Source organism: Apus apus, chromosome Z (genome assembly GCF_020740795.1).
Source record: "Apus apus isolate bApuApu2 chromosome Z, bApuApu2.pri.cur, whole genome shotgun sequence".
NCBI classification, from domain to species: domain Eukaryota; kingdom Metazoa; phylum Chordata; class Aves; order Apodiformes; family Apodidae; genus Apus; species Apus apus.
The window spans coordinates 44,518,240-44,538,429 of record NC_067312.1 but is presented as its reverse complement, the minus strand read 5'-3'; the positions used below and the strand labels follow the sequence as shown (position 1 = coordinate 44,538,429).

The 20,190-nt window shown below is 41.2% G+C and overlaps 1 protein-coding gene across 12 annotated transcripts in view; it reads right to left on the bottom strand.

Moving 5' to 3' along the window:
• Nucleotides 1–19,102, bottom strand: part of SEMA4D (semaphorin 4D) — a 106,363-nt gene extending 87,261 nt beyond the window's left edge. For 8 of the 12 annotated variants that reach the window (XM_051641866.1, XM_051641867.1, XM_051641869.1 and 5 more), the window contains exon 1: nt 18,959–19,102. The gene's annotated coding sequence lies outside the window, so the exon portion shown is untranslated. Of the gene's footprint in view, nt 1–16,397; nt 16,419–18,514; nt 18,536–18,958 lie in introns of those variants that run through there. The other 4 variants (XM_051641860.1, XM_051641864.1, XM_051641861.1 and 1 more) reach the window with 3 other exon arrangements.
• Nucleotides 19,103–20,190: the final 1,088 nt, after the last annotated feature.

The window sequence follows — 20,190 nt, the reverse complement described above, 5'->3', positions numbered from 1 at the left end:
TTCAGACTATACAATCCCAGTTCCCTCAGCTGCTAGTCATAGGACTTGTTCTCTGGACCCTTCACAAGCTTGGTAGTTCTCCTCTGGACATGCTCCAAGACCTCAACATCCTTCTTATAGTGAGGGGCCCAGAACTGCACACAGTACTCAAGGTGCAGCCTCACCAGTGCTGAGTACAGGGGCACAATCACCGCCCTACTCCTGCTGGCCACGCTATTCCTGATACAAGCCAGGATGCTGTTGGCCTTCTTGGCCACCTGGGCACACTGCTGGCTCATGTTCATCTGGCTGTCAACCAGCATTCTCAGGTCCCTTTCTGCTGGCCAGCTTTCCAGCCACTCTTCCTCAAGCATGTAGGTTTGCATGGAAATGAAATGCAGAAAATTTAGTAATGGCTTCCAGAGCACAAGAGCACCTGCCACTCTGCCCCTCCCGTCCCCCACTACCCCTGATTTTTATTCTAACTTCTACATGACTGTTCATTGGGAAAAAACCAGTGATACTCAATTCCAGTTACTCCTATAAACCCAGATGATTCTGTACACACAAACAGAGATCACTTCAAAGTCTGATGTCTTCAAAACAGGTACCAAAATTCAAACCACAGTTTTTGCACAGTATAAACAAAGTAGCTGCCTGTTCAGCTACAATTTACACAATACACCAAATGTGCTTTTTTTCCATTACCTCTTCATATTTCAGCTGTATGGCAACAGAAAACAGACAGTATCTACATACAATGTTATCAACCAAAAAGACAGCTACTGGATAGTTACTATCACACTACCACCAGGCACTTGCTCAGGCAATTCACAGGGCCTACAACTACATGTAGGCCCCTGGTAAGTGTCAAGCTGGACCAATGCTAATACACAAAGACAACTAGTCAGAGAAAGAGATCCCTCTCTAATATACACATAAATATATGATGACTTACAATTAATCTCCACATAGACAATATGACTCACAGTCAGTCAAAGACATCTCAGTTTGCTAAGTAATTCAAACAGCTTCATTGTTAGCTTTATGTAATGAAATCAGTCAACAGTGACAACACTGTACAAGCCTCTCTTATTTGGAGCCTAAATGACATTTTGAAAGTTAAGACAATTATTTGCTGCTGCTACTAAATAACCCCCTATTGTGAAAACTAATTTACTTGATAAAGAAACTTTAAATGAGCTTCTAACTTACACTGCCTTACAAAAGATCTTAAAAATATTTTTTTACCTGCAACCCAAGCTCCATGGCTGTTGTCACAGCTCTCTTAGGAAGACTGCAGCAAAAGGTTGCCCTGAGTAGTAGACAATGGCATGAATTTTGTCATCATGTAATGAGCCTACCACAAAGACAACGATCATATGGCAGCAGCCTGCTGGATATAAATCCCTCAGCTGCTTAAAACTCGATTTTGGATCAATATTAAAACAAAAACAAAATTATAAACCTGATACTATCTGAGAAGTGTAACAAGAATGAAAAGCATCTGTGCTGGTATTACTAACTATACAGCAGGATACAAATTAGTACTAAGCTGTTTTATATTTAAGCATATTATATATATATATATAAGCATCTTTTATTTATATATATAAAATATGTATTAAGCAACTGTAAAAATAAGAAAACAGATAATGCTTAGCTCTGCACAGGGTCATATGCAAGCACCAAATGCCTTACCCATGCAAAGGGTGTAAGCTTTCTGAAGAGAGCCCAATATTTAGAAGTAGTAAAATAAGCACTACTTGTTTTGTGAGTGCCCCCCTCCCACTACAGCCCTGCTCACCCTTTCTTCCCGCAGGGCTTTGATTCTTGGTTAGCATCTCTTCAACTGAAAAGAACTTCATGCCTCTGAAAAGCATCTTGGTGTCACTCCTTTATCAGCAGGAGGACAGCTGAGTGATGCAAGGCATTTCCACCTCCTCCCTGGAGTAATCACACTGTTTCCACAAGGCAGTACTGCAACATTAAGAACTAAGACAACTTTAAATATAGTGCTCTACCCTAATGAGAACCGTATTCCAATAGGGTTGCCCTCCAAAAACCCACTTCAGACTATTATATCAGCTGCTATTAGGACTTGGCTTATTGATACAGCTATGGTTAGGGATCAACCAGTGCAGGCTGCATACAAACCTCAGGGAAAATTCATTGGTAGAAATAAACTCAACACTTTTGGTATTCCTAGATACATATATGCATGTAATAATCGTGTTATCTTTTTTTTTTTTTTAATCACAGTGTGAACATGATATCAGGCAGCAGGAGATCTGCAAGTTCTTATGTCCTGGCAGAGGAAGGATACCAGCAAAATTACACTAGATTTACAAAATAGTATTGATTTATTTCTCTGCAAAAACACCTTAGAAAAATAAAACTAGATATCTATTTTTCAAGAAACTGGAAAGATGGTGAAAAAAAAAAACACAAACCCACAACAACACCACCACCACCACAAAACCAAACAAACAAAAAAACCCACAACAACCATATTGTGGGCTTTGCAGTGGGCAGACCAAGGAGGAAACGTATGAATCAGAACAATAAAAATTTCAGCTTTCATCACATCAGTAGCTCATGCTGTAGTTTCACTCCAGAACAAAACATTATCATCTAGAAATCGCACAGTTGTGTCTCAAAACAAGTTACTTTCTCTTCCCCACATCATACTTGAAAAATAAAACGTAGATATGATCCTCATCATCCTCACAGAGCCAAAAAAATAACATTTTCTATACGGAGACTCAAATCCCATAATTTCTTATTTTTATCCAGTTTTACAGCCTTCCCAACTCAGTGCCCTTGCTAGTTATCCACTCATGAAGTTTAAGTGACCCACGGCAGACTCTCCTATTCCCTGCCCTACCTCCATTTGATTTTGCAGAATTTGATAAACTAACAGCTACTGCACCCTTTTTCTCCCCCATGAGTCTGAGATCCATGTTTGCAGCAAGACTTACAGGAAATAATTTTCAGATAAAACAGCCAAAGGCACAGCTCAATGACTGGAGGTAGCTGGACCACACAAGGGATCTGTAACCCACTCTTCCAATTCTGCTTCTCCTCCTTCCATGAGGAGCACCTTCTTCTTGTTTCAAATTAAGCTCACAAATTCCCCTTATCCACACAGATGGAACTATCTAATTTGGTTATATTAGACAGTTTGGGGTTTTTTGGGGGGGATGAAAGTTGCAGGAGTCTTATTATCCTCTGCCACAGTCTCTCAAAGATTCAGTTAAATTTCAGCTTGTCTTCTTCTATGCTCCCATAACATTTTTTAAATTTCACATTTTCATCAACCATAGAAGCTTAAATTGGTCCATCCCACATCACAGCTTTAAACCTCTTCATGCAAACCTTGAAAAGCAAGTGTAATTAGCTATTAGAAGTAAAGCAAAGAGGTTGGAAAACGCAGAAAGCAATCCCTGCTTCGGGAGATCTGAAGTAAGAAGTGCTTTATATCCTTTAAAGGATCACAGGCACACTGAGAAACTTAAGCGGAAAAAACAAAGCAGCTAAGTAAGTAGATGTGAAAAGCTTGAATGCAAACAGGTTTTGCTGAGTGCTTAAAACATTCAAGCTGAAAAGCAAGCCGAGAAGCAAATAAACAGTGTTATTTCAGTGGACAGTGTGGAGACAGGGAAGGGGAAGCGCTACTGAAAAGCGAACGTTTTTAACTGCTTCCTGATCACACTAGAACACTTCCTTAATTAATCAATGTATTCCTTTATGAAGCACTTGTATATGACCCCACATATGAATGCTCTTAACATGCATTAAAGTTCACAAACATGTTTTTGACTTCGCAGACAGCCCCAACAAGAAGCATAAAGCTTCAACACTAATCTTTGCTGCTTTCATAGTTTGTTCCATTTTACCAATTTCAGAGCAAGGCTGCTCCACACGGCTGCCAGAGATGCAAAAAGCCTTAGGCTCTGGACCAGATCGCTTGTCCTCCTGTCAAAAATCTAAGCAGGGGGTTACAGCCAAAGTCCACCAAAAGCATTACAAAACTGCTGCAGCAAACACTTGGCTGTTTCAGCAATCCCGTTTTCACTTGCTACAAAGCCCAAGGCCAAAACAAGCATGAGTACTTCACTCCTATGACAAGCCCACTGGCTGATGGCTGGGCTAAGGAAACAGCCTTTGCTGAATTTCTGCACTTTGCTGTGATTTTATGAAAGTGAACAGCTTTAACCTACCAACTCCCTCCTTCTGGTACATACACTGAAAGTAATATAAATGTAAGATTTCGAAGGATTGTTGCACAAACTTCACCAATCATAACAAAGTCTCAGAAAAAAATATCATTACACTGATAGTAAAACTACTGGTGCTGTGCTGGATAACACATGCCCTGCCTCTTATTCTATGCACTTAACCCTTTTGGCATACATCCCACTGTTGGTTCCGTGTGATGAGTCTGGATAATCTGTGCCAATGTGGCAATCTGTAGCACATAATTTGCAAAAAGAACAGACAGCTATGTGTACATTCTTGTACATGATAACTAGGAATTTTAGGCAGTCAAAAAGCAACTTCTATGTACTTCTTTGTCATAGGTGTTAGAAATACTACACATATCATATGAACCCGATTTACATAACCTACAGACACCAGTCACTAAAAATTTACCAAAAATATAAACTTGGTGCTACCCATGTGAATATATAAACGTTTTTATATTAAAATTTAGATTAAAACAAATTCTAAGCACTTTCATATTAAAATTTAGCCTGAAATGGTTTTAATTTTAATGAAGCCTGAATTCTACATCCTATGGAACATACTTGTCTTTAAAAGCAAAATATCAACTATGTTTTTATCAAATGCTTTAGAGTAAAGGAAGTGAAACATCAAGAATTAAAACTAAATTCAATTTTAGTCACAGTTTTTCTCTTTGAGTGAAAAGACATTACAATCAAGCTTTAATACAGTTTGGCCTTCACATTCTTATACTCAGGGTGATTCAGGAAACAATAAAGTAGCTTGTTCCAGTACAGGCAGTAACCACCTGATATTGTTCTGGCTCACAGCAGTACAAACAGTTCCATCGATATATTTGAAAAAAATTACTTGCTGAAATAGAGTGTCTTAGAACTCTATTTTTCCTCTGTGAATGCTGAAACTGATAGGCCTGACTTTAACCAGTATCTCTAACAATATTTTTTTTTCATGCTTCTAATAACAATCATAATGTGCATCAGTATCAGATAATAAGGCCTATAAAATGCCAATGGGTTTGATTAATTTGATTAATTTTAACCCTAACCAAAGGTATCTCCATGAAGAGAAGGAACACTCTCAGGCGGCAATGTTTAAAGAAGAAAAGTAATAACATATTGCCTGGATTACTAAACACAACATATTGACTGAACAATTAAATGTAACATCTCAGTATCCTATTTACAATTTTGAAATATATAAAGTATTAAACTCAAGGCTTAAATATCTTGAACTCATGTAATCACAAAGGAATTTCAATACTGCAAGAATCAGTCACATCGGAAGAACTTCTGAAGTCACTGCAGCAATTACAATCCCACATGGACATCTACACCAACTTTTTCATAGTGCTACAGGCTGTAGTAACACAGAGTGTCTTCTCAGCAAGTTAGCTGATGACATGAAGCTGGGAGGACTGGCTGATTCACCTGAAGGCTGTGCAGCTGAGAGCTGGGCAAAGAGGAACCTCATGAGATTCAACAACAGCAATTGGCCAAGAAGGCCAATGGTATCTTGGGGTGCATTAGGAGGAGTGTCTAAAGCAGATCGAGGGAGGTTCTCCTCCCCCTCTACTCAGCCCTGGTGAGACCTCACTTGTAGTACTGTGTCCAGTTCTGGGTTCCCCAGTTCAAGAGGGACAGGGACCTACTTGAAAGAGTCCGACAGAGGGCTATGAGGATGATTAAGAGACTGAACACCTGGACTCAAACTCAAGCACAGGAATTTCCACTTCAACATGAGGAAGAACTTCTTTACTGTGAGAGTTACAGAGCACTGGAACATGCTCACCAGAGAGTTGTGGAGTCTCCTTCTCTGGAGACTCTCAAGACCTGTCTGGTTGCATTTCTGAGTGATCTGCCCTAGCTTTTTGGTCCTGCTCTGTCGGGGGGCTGGACTTGATGATCTTCGGAGGTCCTTTCCGACCCCTAATACTCTGTGATACTACATCAAATATCCAAACTGCTCTTTTTAGTGAAACCATTTAATCATTTTTCAGAAGCCAACATAAAAACACACAAATGCTGAACAAAGGCTACAATACTATCTCCTGCATACATACCTATTACAGCTGAACTTTATCTAGATAGACACTTCAAGATCTGGATGAACTGATCACCAAGACTCCCCAGTCATCATGGTCTGAACGCCCAAGTTCAGAGATGCTGCAGCATCTTTCCAGATAGAGATGTATCTTCATATCATCAGAGTCTCCCCCACATTTTATATATCCACCTTCAAACTTCAAGATCTTGAAAATGCATGTTGAATTTTTGACAACTTGGTTCCCCACCTCTACTCATCTTTATTTGCCTTTTAGAAAGCTTAAAATAGTATTATTTATCTGGAGCTTGTTTGTTACTATTCTCTCAGTGATGAAGCAGGACATAAATGCTTATACAAAGCTCCTAAACAAGTTTTCAAGACCTTGAAACAGCAGTTAAAATCTTAGTTGTAAACAATACAGAAGCAAGCTATCAAGGAAGGCTTTCTTTCCTCAAGCACTGACTCAATCCACTCTCCACAGTGGACAACAGGTAAGGGAGTGCTCTCCCTCCCCACCTTACAGGCTGAAAAAAAACCTCATGGCTTTCCTTCTCTGGTGAGTCACCAGTAGAACAAAACCATAGCATACTAATTGAGACACCTCTCTCTGGACACAATCCCTGACTAGGGCCAAGTTATTCTCTCAAACAGACATGTATTCACCAAGCTAAAAATAAAAGTTTTTGCCTTGCTTATGGCAAAGCAACTCCACTACTAATTACAGAGATTTCATTCTCAGGTAGGTCTTTATTTTGTCTGCATTCACATTCTGGTGCACATTTTTCAGTTAACTTAAGAACTTTGAGAGATTTCTTTCCTTTCCAGCTTGCTAGTGGGTCAACTTGAGTTATATTCCCCCCATACCAAGTTACCATTTTTCAAAATGCTAATTAGTTTGCTTTGGGAATAGACTTCTACTAGCAGACAAGACCAGCTTCATCGCTTACCTGAAACCAGCACAGGCCTTTGGCTGAGCCTACAAATGCCCTCAGACAGTTTGAGTCTGTCATCCCTTTATACAGCTCCTCCTCAAAGCCATCCCTTGGCAAATGCTGAAATTCAAGGGACCAGCATTACCCAGAGAGTGCTGTAATGCCTGTACAAGCCTTCACTCCCCTTTCCTCATATCATGCAAGCAGTAATCATGCTCCTTTCAACACAAAGTCCCTCCACCTATGTATGTCCCAAATGGAAACAAGGATTAGTGAATAACTTGCACAGAAAAACCCGTCTAAGCTGTGGGATGGCTGAAGGTATGCAGAAAATAACATATAGGCAGTTGTTCTAAAGGCAGGACGGGAAAAGTGGAGTAAGAAACTCAAGAAAGGAAAAAATAGCACTCCGAAGCACAGCATCTTCTGAGTTTGTAGAACATAAAAACACAACTGAGTTATCTTAACACTAGTAACACAAACAAACCAACCTATTTCATTATGACATCACTGTTACAAAACGTGCACTGGATCACAAACAATTCAATATACTAAAGGGAATAACACAAAAGCAACACAAGAAGTTGTAATACCAAGCTATTCATAGTACATGCACATTTCGACACAGAGGACAGGCTGTTCCTGAGACTGGGTTGTATAACGATCCTCTATTTAAAGAAATAAATAAAACTAATAGCGAAACCTATCTTTCCAATTAATAAAAATGGACGGAAATGATGTAACTATGTCAAGAAGACCATTTGACATACAGCCCTGACATCAAGATGACTTCTGTATGCTACTGCCTTTCAAAAGCATATTTAGATCCCAAGTAGATGACTTGTCACCAGAAAAGTTTTTTCTTACTTCACAGAGTAGCCAGAAGGTACTTGCTTACACCACAACAACACAGAATTGCACGGATCAGTAACAGCATTAATAACCACAGCTAGCCTGGACAAAAAAAAAAAAAAAAAAAAAAAAAAAGCACTTAACAATGCTCTTCCTTTTTGCCAAGTTTTCTTTCCCTTTCTTTCTTCTCTATAAGGGAGGACACCCTTATAAATATTCCAGTATCAGGAACTTTCCAGTTGTGTTTGCAGTAATGAACTTTCCCCAGTAAACAGCCAGGTTTTTCAGTAGTAAAAACTTTCTCAAGGAATTTTAACGCCTTGTATCAGGGCAGGGCAAAGGCCTCTCGGTGGTCTCCACAGAAACAGCATGTGAGGCTACCAACAGCCATACAGTGTGCTTAACCTTAGAAATTCAGATAGAACAATACATTTCTAGTAGTAAAATGCTCTGTTTTGGCAACCATAGCCAGCCCTGTCCATTTTAACTACCAATCACCAGCTATTAAGCTTGGCAGTATCTAGATATCTCTTCCTTCAGAAAGAAGTGCTAGTCCTAGCAAAACAGCCCTTTACACTTGCGATGTTCTCTCAGCAAGCCATTCATAACAATTCTGCCCTCACCTACAATCACTAGTGATTAGTACAAAGCCAAACCAAATTACAGCTATCCAGAGTAAAAGGGACAGAAGAAACACAGCTTTATGTCATTCCTCTTCAGAGCTCCACTGCACTAGTTCTGAAATTACGGCTCAACTTTTGGTAGCAATAACCATCAAATCCACTAGCACATTCAATACTTTCCCCATCTCCTCAGGGAAAAACCAGAGAGAGTAGCAGGTGGCAAAAAAACCCAGAAATGTGGGGGAAGGGGGAACAACAACCTCACAAGATTAAAAAGAAAGCAGAAAAACATGGTGGAAAACTATTCTATTTCCTTGTGAAATTCCACTGCTTTTAAGCAGTGAGAAATTCACAGATGGTGTAAGATGCTGCACCTGAGCATTAGATGTGACAATACCTGACCTGAACAGAGACCATTTCTTTTACAGCACTGCTATCCCTCAGTTCAAGGACAGGGAACTGCTTGAAAGAATCCAGCGCAGAGCCACAAATATGATTAAGGGAGTGGAACATCTCCCTTATGAGGAAAGGCTGAGGGAGCTGGGTCTCTTTAGCTTGGAGGAGACTGAGGGGCAACCTCATCAATGTTAAGGGCAAGTGTCTGGAGGACGGAGCCAGGCTCTTTTCAGTGATGTCTAGTGATAGGACAAGGAGCAATGGGTGCAAACTGGAGCATAGGAGGTTCCACGTAAACATCAGAAAAACCTTCTTTACTGTGAGATTGACAGAGCACTGGAACAGGCTGCCCAGAGAGGTTATCGAGTCTCCCTCGCTGGAGACGTTCAAAACCCGCCTGGACGCGTTCTGGTGTGATGTGCTCTAGGTGTTCTGGCGGGGGGGTTGGACTAGATGATCTTTCAAGGTCCCTTCCAACCCCTAAGATTCTGTGCTTCTGTGACACAGGGCCATCATAGCACAAAGTAAAATACTTTAAACAACACACATGTAGGGAAGAGGAAGGAGGAATCAGAAGATAAGCCAAGGATAAACACGCCCTTCCGCAATTTGAATGCCAACAGCAAACCTGTTTCAGCAGGAATAGCTCATTCTCCACACTAGCATAAGGCTTTTGTGTATCAGACATTGTACCACTTAAGAGACTGTAATTTAGGGTATATATCATGTTCCTCCTCTTTAAAAATAAGTGTTATCCAACCCAGAATGAGATATTTTCCACCAATTCTTTTTTATCAGAGACACAAATCTACTTGCACAATAAACCTGAAGTATAATTTTGGTACAAAAAACACTAATGTAAATAAATAGCAGCTAAACTGGTGGAGTGACATCACAGCTATGATCAAAGTCAGACAGCTGTCTCCTCCAGAACATCACATTTACGCCAAAATGTCATCTCATAGTCTATCAAAGGAGGAAGGAACAGCTGTTTTACTCATAAAATCACCATGCTCCAAGGAATGTAAATAAGGGATATTGTTAAATTTAAAGACCTACTTAAAGCTTCACATTTGTAACATTTAAAAGGTTTTCCCCTTCTTTTTGTGTCTTCAATCAAAGGTTATAAATGTTTAAGTGATGGCAGTTACCATGGTAACGTGCAGACCAAGATCCCTCTGAGGGAACCTCAAAGCTCCCTTCAACGGAGAGCCCAGTGTAATGACAGGGTCACATTAGCACCTTTCACTCCCAAAGGCCAATTACTACATAGAAATTAGCACAACAGACTGCATTCACCTTCCACAGACAAATATTAACTACTCCTGCTCAACTGATTTTCTGCTGCACTCACCCCTTCCCTTGGACAAGCTTTCAGACTTATTTTGGCACCATCCTTCATACAGCAGAAAACTGATCTTCAGTGTGCACACACAACCTTCCTGGCAAACACATGCAGAAACTAGAGAGTGCAAATGCCATCAGGTGCTTCACCTGATCAAGAGCTAACTTCATAATCTGTTGAGAAATTTCTTTTTCCAAAGCAATTGACATTATAAATCTACACCCTGATGGAAGGCCTTTTTTTTTCTACGAAGAAAAACAGAGGCAGATATGCAGTGACAGGAACTGAACACTCATAAAAGCCAACAATTAAATTAGACAAGAGAAGCCAGGGTCTGAATAATGGTCACTTTTTCCTGTGATAGCTGTTAGTACTAAAGCAAGAAAAAGAAGTTCTAAAAATCTAAGTGGAATTCCTGAGTACCAGCATGTATCATTTGATGTACAATAAATTTACGCACAGAGGAGGCCCATTCCGAAGCAGATGCAAGCACAGCCTTTTATTTACTAAAAATAAATAAATAAATCCACACAGGCAAATTCAACCACCAGAGAAAGTCTCCTTATCAGAACTTTACTGTAAGCAAATACTAATTTTAGCTTTTAAATAAAAACAATTAATTTACACAGCCTTATGTGTTTGTATGAAATAGTTTTATGTCACACACCCTCTGTCACTGGAATAATAAATCCCTTAGATGTATAAAAGATGAGATTCAAGATACACTTATTTATTTGCATACTTGAATACAATTTCAATAGTATCTGCCTTCATTGAAAATAGCCAGTCAAACATTTCAATAACTTCACATTGGTTGGAGGTTCATTTATTTATTTTATTAATTCTTTGTGGGGATATAATTGCACAGAGAAGAAATCTCCGAAGCCTATGAAAAGGTCTCTTACACACTTATCATACAATCCCTCACACTTAAATCACGTTCAAAAGTGAAATTAAAAGGCTGTTATATGTCTCACATACCCAGCAAATAATCAGGATGTTTCAAGGCAGTTAGCAATTTCCCTGACACCTGGAGTAAAAAATGTAATCAGATTCAACTGATTAGTAAACTTACTTCAATAGGGTCAAGCATGTAAACGTGTAATGGCAGACTTTTAACAACTGCAATAATGTAATAAAAAGGCAGCTTTTCTCACATTTAACTAAGACAAGATTTTGAGAGGTTAAAAAAACCATAATTCTAAAACCTGAGCAAAAGACATACTTTTTAGTGGCTTTGAAGATATTTTTTTTTTTTAGGGCAGAGTTGGAGGGATGTGGGGGGAGATCTATCAAAGGCATTTCTTTTCTTTGTGCCTACAGTTCTGATGGGCAACTAATTTTCTGACAAATGGACCTTCAGGTAGGGTGCATCTGCAGCCCAACACAGAAGGGGATCTGTGTGTGCATACATATGCATCTCTAGCAATCCTTAGTAACTACGCAATTGCTGAGTGAAAACAGGAATGCATAATTTCTTGCCTCTGGCCATTTTAAGCACTTTTTGTTAGAAGAAAAAATAAAAATGCAGGAGAAGGAAAAAAGATTTGAGCACAGCATTGCTCCAGCAGACTTGTATGTGCAAAATGACAAACTAGGGCATTACTGTCCTGTTACTGCAACAACTATTTTTTTTTGTTGTTGTTGTTTCTTGAGATGCCAAGCACAGTGTGCATGTGCAGGCCCCTGTCCTACAGGTTAAAACTTCTGCAGGCATATCCCCCATCTCAGATACTCTCTATTCACACAAACCTGCTAGAAAGGTTAGGGCCCTGATTACTAACTTCTGTGTGCAGAACACTGCTCTGTTTGTAAATGCATTGAAAATCATTTTTACTATACTTAAATTAAATACAGAATTACATACAGAAATACTTCATGGCCCACACTACAATGTCTGGCATGAATTGCAGAGTCTACCAAGAACATCCAAGATGGGCCTGACAGGGAAGGATGCTAAGTATTTTATTAGATTAGTTTGAGCAAAGACTGGTTGTCCAAAAGCCTGTCTCTATTCCCATCACTTTCCCAATCATATCAGTTGACACCATGAAGGGTACAGCCACCTTCCACAAACCCCATCCTCCTTATGTCCTCCAGTGAGGGAGAAGAACTTCATCTGTTTCGCTGAACAGCCACATGTTCTGCTTGAGTTAACAAATGGGGATTTTATTTCTTAAATGTGAGTTAATAAATGACTTCTAAATAAATTCAAGCATCATGAATTAAGTAAAAGCACAAAGATATCTGTTAAACATTATAACAATACTTAAAAGTTACTGTAACTCCAGAGAACACAACAGTGTTACCCACATGCATGACAATCCAAAACACTACAAGGCATAGCAACTCAATTTTTTTCTACTGTCACAAAAGACAACTTGCAAACTGGGAATTTACAATAATGCATTTTACAAAGATAAATTACAAAATTTAGTGTGGCCTCACACAAACTCTGACCAACCTACTCTATGCTGAACAGTGTAAGAAACAGCTAGCTCTTTCTGAAGCATTTTAATCTTGTGTTTAACTACAATAATCCCAAGCAAAGCCAATGACAACCTCAACAACTTGATTTAAGACATAAATTCAGAGTGAAGTTTATTTTAGTAGTCTATATTGTTCTATTCTCCCCAAAATGCATGCAATTTATACTGAGAGAGAATTCAAATACAAATGCAAGAACTTTAAGGTCTCTAGGTCTCTTCCCTACATCCTGCATTGTTTTTCCAGTAACCACCAGAACACATTATTGCTTTCAGTGGAAACGAGAACAAAGACACTCTTAACAAAAAAAAAAAAAAGCTTCCACTTTTCTATGCATCTCTTTGTATATACCATGACAAAGTTCATAAAGCATTGTTTGTTTCTGAAAAGAAAAAAAAAAAAAAAAAAAGGAAAAACACAAGCACAACAGAGCATATACATATAAAACCCAATAATTTGGGGCAAGGAGAATGCCTGCTTATATTGGGGGAAGGAGGAAAAAATCAGCAGAAACTCAGCTAAAGTCTAACCCTGAAAACTGCACTTGCACAAAGCAAGAACTATGACCAGGCTTCATGCATTTTTTCCCCCTTTTCCTCCCTCTCTGGCATTTGCAATGCATGCAAATCTGTCCAAACCTGGCTGGCTCTGTTCAAGCATAGGAGAATATTAGCCTCCCGACTCTGTCTCACCTTGCTGCCGTTGTGTTAGATCTGCTTTATCTTCCAGATACCAGCTGGTCTCTCTTGAATACCAGCAAAGAGCTAAAAAAGTCTGAAGAATTTTCTACTCTCCTGCAGGCTTACCCAGCAGAAACGCCTGTTTTCATAAACTTTCCCCTGCTTTGCATATATCCGTTTCTGTATCCCAGCACAGTTGAGTAATCAGATAGATGCATTAAGGATGTCACAATTTCCTAGTCTGTTAATTCCATACATTTCATATAAGCGCTCAATCCTGTACACATCTGCTCAGCATACACAATTGTGCACAGGAACACACAAACTGAGCTCCTTACAATGTACCATCACCTGTTCTCCTCCCAAGCTCATCCTGTATCACAGCATCAAAAGCATTCTTCAGAAAGGAAACAAGCAAAATGTCACCGCTCATCCTTGCAATGAGGCCAACAGGTACTAATTTTGCAGCACCGTGCTCAATCCTCTTTGGTCTGCCTCATATATAGGCTAATACTAATTTAAGAGGATCAATGCAGAAAATGCCTGTCAGATTACACGTTCACTGCTGTACAAGGACAGAAAAAGAAATAGGTAAAAGAGGAGGGAAAGAAAGGAAAACTTAGTAAAAACTTGTTCTGAAGTTAACACATGGACTTAACTTAAATCTTTGAAAACTTAGTCTTTAGAAAAGTTATTGTCTGTTCTCATCTGTAGTCCAAGTTTTCATTAATTTACCACTTTTATTAATTTGCTGTCTGTTTTGTTTTCCTTTAGGCACTCTTAAGAACTGTCTGCCTTAAAGTGAAGTCTGATGTTCAGGGCTTTAAAACACTTACCTGCCAAATCTCTGAGTTTCAGTACTACAAACAGCACGCATGCCAAATCATTGAAAACAATCCTTTCTTTTTTCTCCCTTCATCCCATCATAAATTATATTAGTACCAAAAGTAAGTTTCTTGTTATTTACTCTTGCCATTTTTCAGAAATGTGTTCACATACCCAGAAGCTTGCCGCAGCACAGCTTGACAAGGTGGGGAGCAGGAGGGAGAAGGGGCTCCTGGACACCCAAGGGTAGCAGAAGTGGAATGCAACACTCTTCTAACTACACGCACTGACCTCCATAATAGTGAAGGCAGGCTGCAACAACACCTCCAGCTGGAAAGCTGAGCAGCCCTTCACATTCCTGGAAATTCACAGGTAGATAAAAGACAGACCACAGAAGCCTTCTGGCCAGAATCTAACTAAACACAAGACCTCGTTAATCCACTTCTAGACAGCAAGACCTGCCACTTCTCCAACCAAGATGTCTGGGCACACTAGCCTGAAATAAGAGCTGCTACTTCCGGTTTGTAACTGAACAGTTGTAGGAACACGAAAGTCCTTTTCTTTCCTTTCATTAACTCATCTGAGAAACAAAGGCAAAATCCTCATAGCAGAGGGAAAAGAGTTAAAAGAGCTTCTACCCAGCCTCTTAGAGCTACATCAATGCACAGTTAACTCTCTAAATGCAGCATCATCCTTTCAGCATTCACAGGCTCCTCTTGGTGAACAACCAGTTGTTTGCGACACTAAAATATCATCTCTGTAGCTACTTCATCTTCTCCAAACCGTAAGTCCCCAGTAAAACCAGTGAGACATTCCTCACTGTTTTAGACACACCTATCTACCTAGACGCTCACGGACAAGACTGTGCAAAGACAGATGAAGAAGGTCTTATAAACTGCTGCTTTATTATTAGAGAAATGACTGACTAGATGGGAGGAGAGGAAAAGCTTCAGAGGAAGAAAAACCAAATAGAACAGTCAAAAGACACCTAAGCTCCATATTTATTATACAACGTCCCAGCTGGGCACACCTTTCTTCAGCTAACTAAACAGCACACACAGCAACTGTGTATTAGGCCCAACAAGGAACACCCCAAAACGTTTTAATATTACCACAACAATAAATTCTCATTTTAAACTTGCAACAAAGTGATTTACAAACAAGTGTAAAAAAATTAACCTTTAAAGGGATGTTTATGACCTGCTTTGCTGCTTCTTGTTGTCACCTTTAAGTCTCTATCCTTACTGCCGTATTACATGGAAATTACTGTTTCATCTATTTTTCTAAACATAAACCACAGGAAAAGTCTCAGTCATGTCTAAAAGTAGTTAAATGTTAGTTTAGTGGGAAGCATAGCAAAACAGAATCCACTAATGAATAAGTTTCATGGTCAAGCACTTTAAGAAACTACTTTTCAACTCATTTAAATAATAGAATAATATTAATAGTTACAAGATCCAACACCTGGAAGCACTAAAGGCTTACAAGAAATGTTATCTAACCTTGGCAATAACATCCTTCCTTCTCTATCACTATTAATTATTTCAAGTTATCCTCACACAGCAAAATCTGGGACAAAGAACCTCACCTCTGAGTATTCATGGGAAATTATTTTTTTAAGATCTACAAATTTGCATCAACTATGGCTTGAGATGCTATTTTTTTCCAGAGAAAATAAACACTCAGACAAAACATTTGAGGAATTTAGAAGCAACATAAAATCTTGGAGTATTTCTATCTTTGTTATTTTCACTTTTTAAATAACAGTTTCACTTTGGATTATCATCCTTAGAAGCAGAGTAAGGCATAACCGTCTACCTGTTTACCCAACTTTTGTAAACCAGGTGGTATATACATATTAGATAAGTGATAGCAGCTCAGATCAAGAATTCATTTTGGCATTACTAAAAGAGATCTCCACTAAATTCACTGCAAGAAAACATCTAAGAAAACACATTTAACATTATAATGTTTATTCAAAACTCACCCCTTAAAATGGCTGGGAGAGAGCACGAGAGCACACAGCAAAGCAAGCATAGTGCAGTCTCCAGTTCCAGCCAAATGGCCGTGGGCAGATTACAGAAGAAAAGTCTCTAGCTCCACCCCAGTACGAGGTTGCACTAAACTGGTAAACTCTGAAGCTCAGCTGCTATGGAGGCTGGCCAGCAAGGGATGCACCAGGGCACCCAGATTTTCTCTTTCCTGCAGGACCTGTAAGCGGTATAAAGCCAGGAGCTTTTGGCAGGGCACAGCTATATCCATGCAACTGGGTTAATAAAAGGTTATCAAGTGTTTAATGTAATAGTTGTTTATACTGGGGGAGGAGAGAGGACTGAATGATAACACCAGCAAAGAGAGGGTGACACAGCACATTAAACGAAGTCTCCAGGCACATCTGTACTTACCATGTCCAGAAAAATCTATTAATCAGTCTTACAGTTTTGAATAAATCCACTCATGTCAAACATCAACATCAAATGCTTCACTTGCTGTGGAAGGAACTACTGCCTTACCACCAGCTAAAATAACGGTTTCTTTAAAATACAAAAACAGAAAAAAATACCAAACAGCTATAGACCTATTTTGGTAGGTATAAGTGCAAGCAGCTTTTGCCAGCAGAGTTTGTAGGAAACCCTGAACACCACAAAGCATACACAGGATAATTGCCTTTTGGGGGTGAGGGGTGAAATATTTGCTCTCTAGGCCAAGAAATGCCAGCAGAGACAGCCTTCATCTGTCAATGCAGATCCATGTTTCCAAAGCTTTCTTTTTCTCCCTTGAACACAAGACACAGAAAAGTATTTTCGTGCCACTCATGAGCTTTCAATGAAAAAGAGCTGCCGGCACCTTAGCTATCTCTACTACCTGAAAGAACATACACTTTCTTGTACAGCAGGGAACATAGTACATAGTGTTTTGCCCTACACGAGCTATTCCGATTTCTCTTACAATGTCCCTTCCTAACCCAGTTTGCAAATGATACTCCCACTTCAGCACAGCCTTCACATATACCATCCACACAGCACCCAGGCAGAAGGGCTTACTTCAGTTGCACTTGGGTAACTGCCTAAGCTCACACTCTAATAAAATAATTCAATAAACAGTTCTTTAACAAAACCTGAGTATAGGTATCCCAAAAGAGAGTGTGAGATCAGTAGCTATTTCTGAGCCTGATGGATAAAGCAGTAAACAGCCTATGGTTAGTTACAGTAGGAATTTCGGTTAAAAAAAAAAAAAAAGATACTTTACTAATACATTGATTTCCAGAGCCTACTAGAAATACTTGGGTGTCATATTTAAAGGTAGCTTTTCACATTTCACATTTTTCAGCTCAAGTATATTCTTGCAAGAGGCAGTTAATAATAAAGACAGGATGTAAGAGGAAGGCAGAAAATGTTTCAGCATAAAATCAAAAAGTAGATATGAAAAAGCCCTTTGACCTGCAGATCCATCAGGTTCCCTGCCAAATCATAACTGGAAAAGGTTCTGTACCCCTCCCTGCTAATAGCAGTCACAGAGAAAAGAGCTGCAACAGTGAAGTTACAAGCACTACCTTCATCCACTCCTTCTCCCTATGACACCCGTTGTTGCATGGTTTTGTATTTGCAGAAAACACTGAAAAAAAGCCCACACCTCCACGGAGAAACAGAGAAGACATCCTTCTTATAATTTGCAGGAGAACAGATAGGAACAGACAAGAAACCCTTATGTCACACTACCCATCCCTTGCAACCTCAGCACCACTGCGCAGACACGATTTTAACTGACAGCTGAAAAATAAAACCGCATATAATAGCTCTTCAAAACATATGCAGCCAGTTTTCCACCAGCAAGCAGCCAGTACAGCACCATTCTATCTGCTGAGTAAGGGATCGCTGTTCCCAGCGGACAGCAGGCTTCCCTGAAGTACCCAGACACATTAACGGCAGCCTGGGCTGCCACCTGGAACGACGGGGCTACTTCCCGGCTGGGCGACAACGCCCTGCATCCGTATCCACCACCCCCAGCAGGCGTCCCAGCCCTCGGCCCCGCGGCCGCGGCAGGTGCAACCGGAGCCTGCAGCAGGGTCCCGGGCGCTGGCGCACCCTCCACCCCGGGACGCACCAGGAGCCGCGGGCAGACGGCAAGTTGCAGCGGGAACCAGCGGCGGTGGGGGTGGTGGGAGAAAAAGCACATTAATAAACCTAACAGCCCTCGCTCATTTGCTGCGAGAGGCTCCTCCTCTCCGCTCCGGCCGCGCCGCCAGCGAGAACTGCCAGCGCCCGCTCCCCCTCCCCGCAGCCGGCGGGACGGCTCGGCCCCGCCGGGCCGGAGGCCGCACGCCGCAGGTGCACCGGCACCACCCGCCCGGGTCCCCGCCACGGTGCAGAGCCCGGCTCCGCCGCACCGGCAGCCCCCGCACCCACTCGGCGGAAGGAGGCACGGCGGGCACGGGCAGACGCTCGTCCCAGCTGCCTCCACCTCCAGCAGCAGCGCCGCCGCCTCCCACCCCCCGCCGCCTCACCCTACGGCTGGCGGCGCGCAGCCCACCCCGCCGGGCGCTCCTACCTGCGGACTCTGCCCGCGCTCCCTCCGCCTCGGCGCCTTCCTCGCGGCAGACTGAGGCGGCGCAGCCCCCTCCTCCCCGCGCCGGCGGGGACAGGGCGGCGGCGGGAGGAGGAGCTGGTGCCCGTGTGTAACAAGTTTGGGTTGTCCCGCAGTATGGCGGCGGGGGGCGGGCGTGCGGAGCCGCCGTGCCCGCCCGGAGCGGGGCTGCGGCCGGAGGGCGGACCCGGCTCTGCCTCTACGGGGGAGTGCGGGGCAGCTGTCCCTGCATAGTCGGGCCTTGTTTGGGGGAGCTGCTCGTCCCTGTTTTCAATAAACTATTTTTTCCTCCCGTACCCCAGCGCATCCCCCATCAATGGCAGCATTCGTGCAGAGTCTGGCCGGCGAGGACAACAGTTTGATAATGACGTCTCGAGGACAGCCCTAGAAGTGGTATCAGCAAATCGTCTTCAACCTAATGATTTGGAGTTCTGTCACTTGAAAAAGTTTTGAGCTACTTCAGCCCAAAGCAGATGCCATGCCCCCGCAAATTAATTAGGCTGTGCGACAGCAACGTCACCTCTAGTCACCAACTAGTGCTGCTTGTCACATTCCTATTCCCATTCTCCGGCTCCATCTCGTCTCTGGCAGGCTCGATCTGCTCACTGCAGAGCACGGCACAAATCACACATGCAGCCTTCCTGCACCACAGAAGGATGAATCACTCATACTGAAAGCAAATGTTACTCGAATTACTGTTAAAGCATATTTAAAGCATAGGCCTGTGTGGGTGACTGCTTGGTAATATGAAAGGCAGAGTAGCTTGGCATAAAAATGAAAATAGGTCAATGACTGCACAAACGTCACCCATGATGCTTCTGATGAGTCACTGGTGAGTTACTGATCAGTCTCATGTCCATGCATGCTTGTGATGACTGTTGTGATGAATGACATGAACAAACACATGGATGGCTGTTTTCTTCTTTTTTTAATTGCTGTGGAACAGGTACTATCCAATGTCATTTGATTGCTGTAACTCAGTCATTTAAGGAGTCATTTAAGCAAGACTAAACAAAATATTTAGTTTATCAGATGTTTACATTTGCCCTACTGGCTGACCTTGCAATTCCAGCTTTACACAATATATATGTATTTTTACAATAATATGACAGTCAGTTTCTAATATCTGTAATTCACAGTAACTATAGCTGAGAAATACTGTCAAAATGAAATTACTGAGGGAATACAGCCTCTTA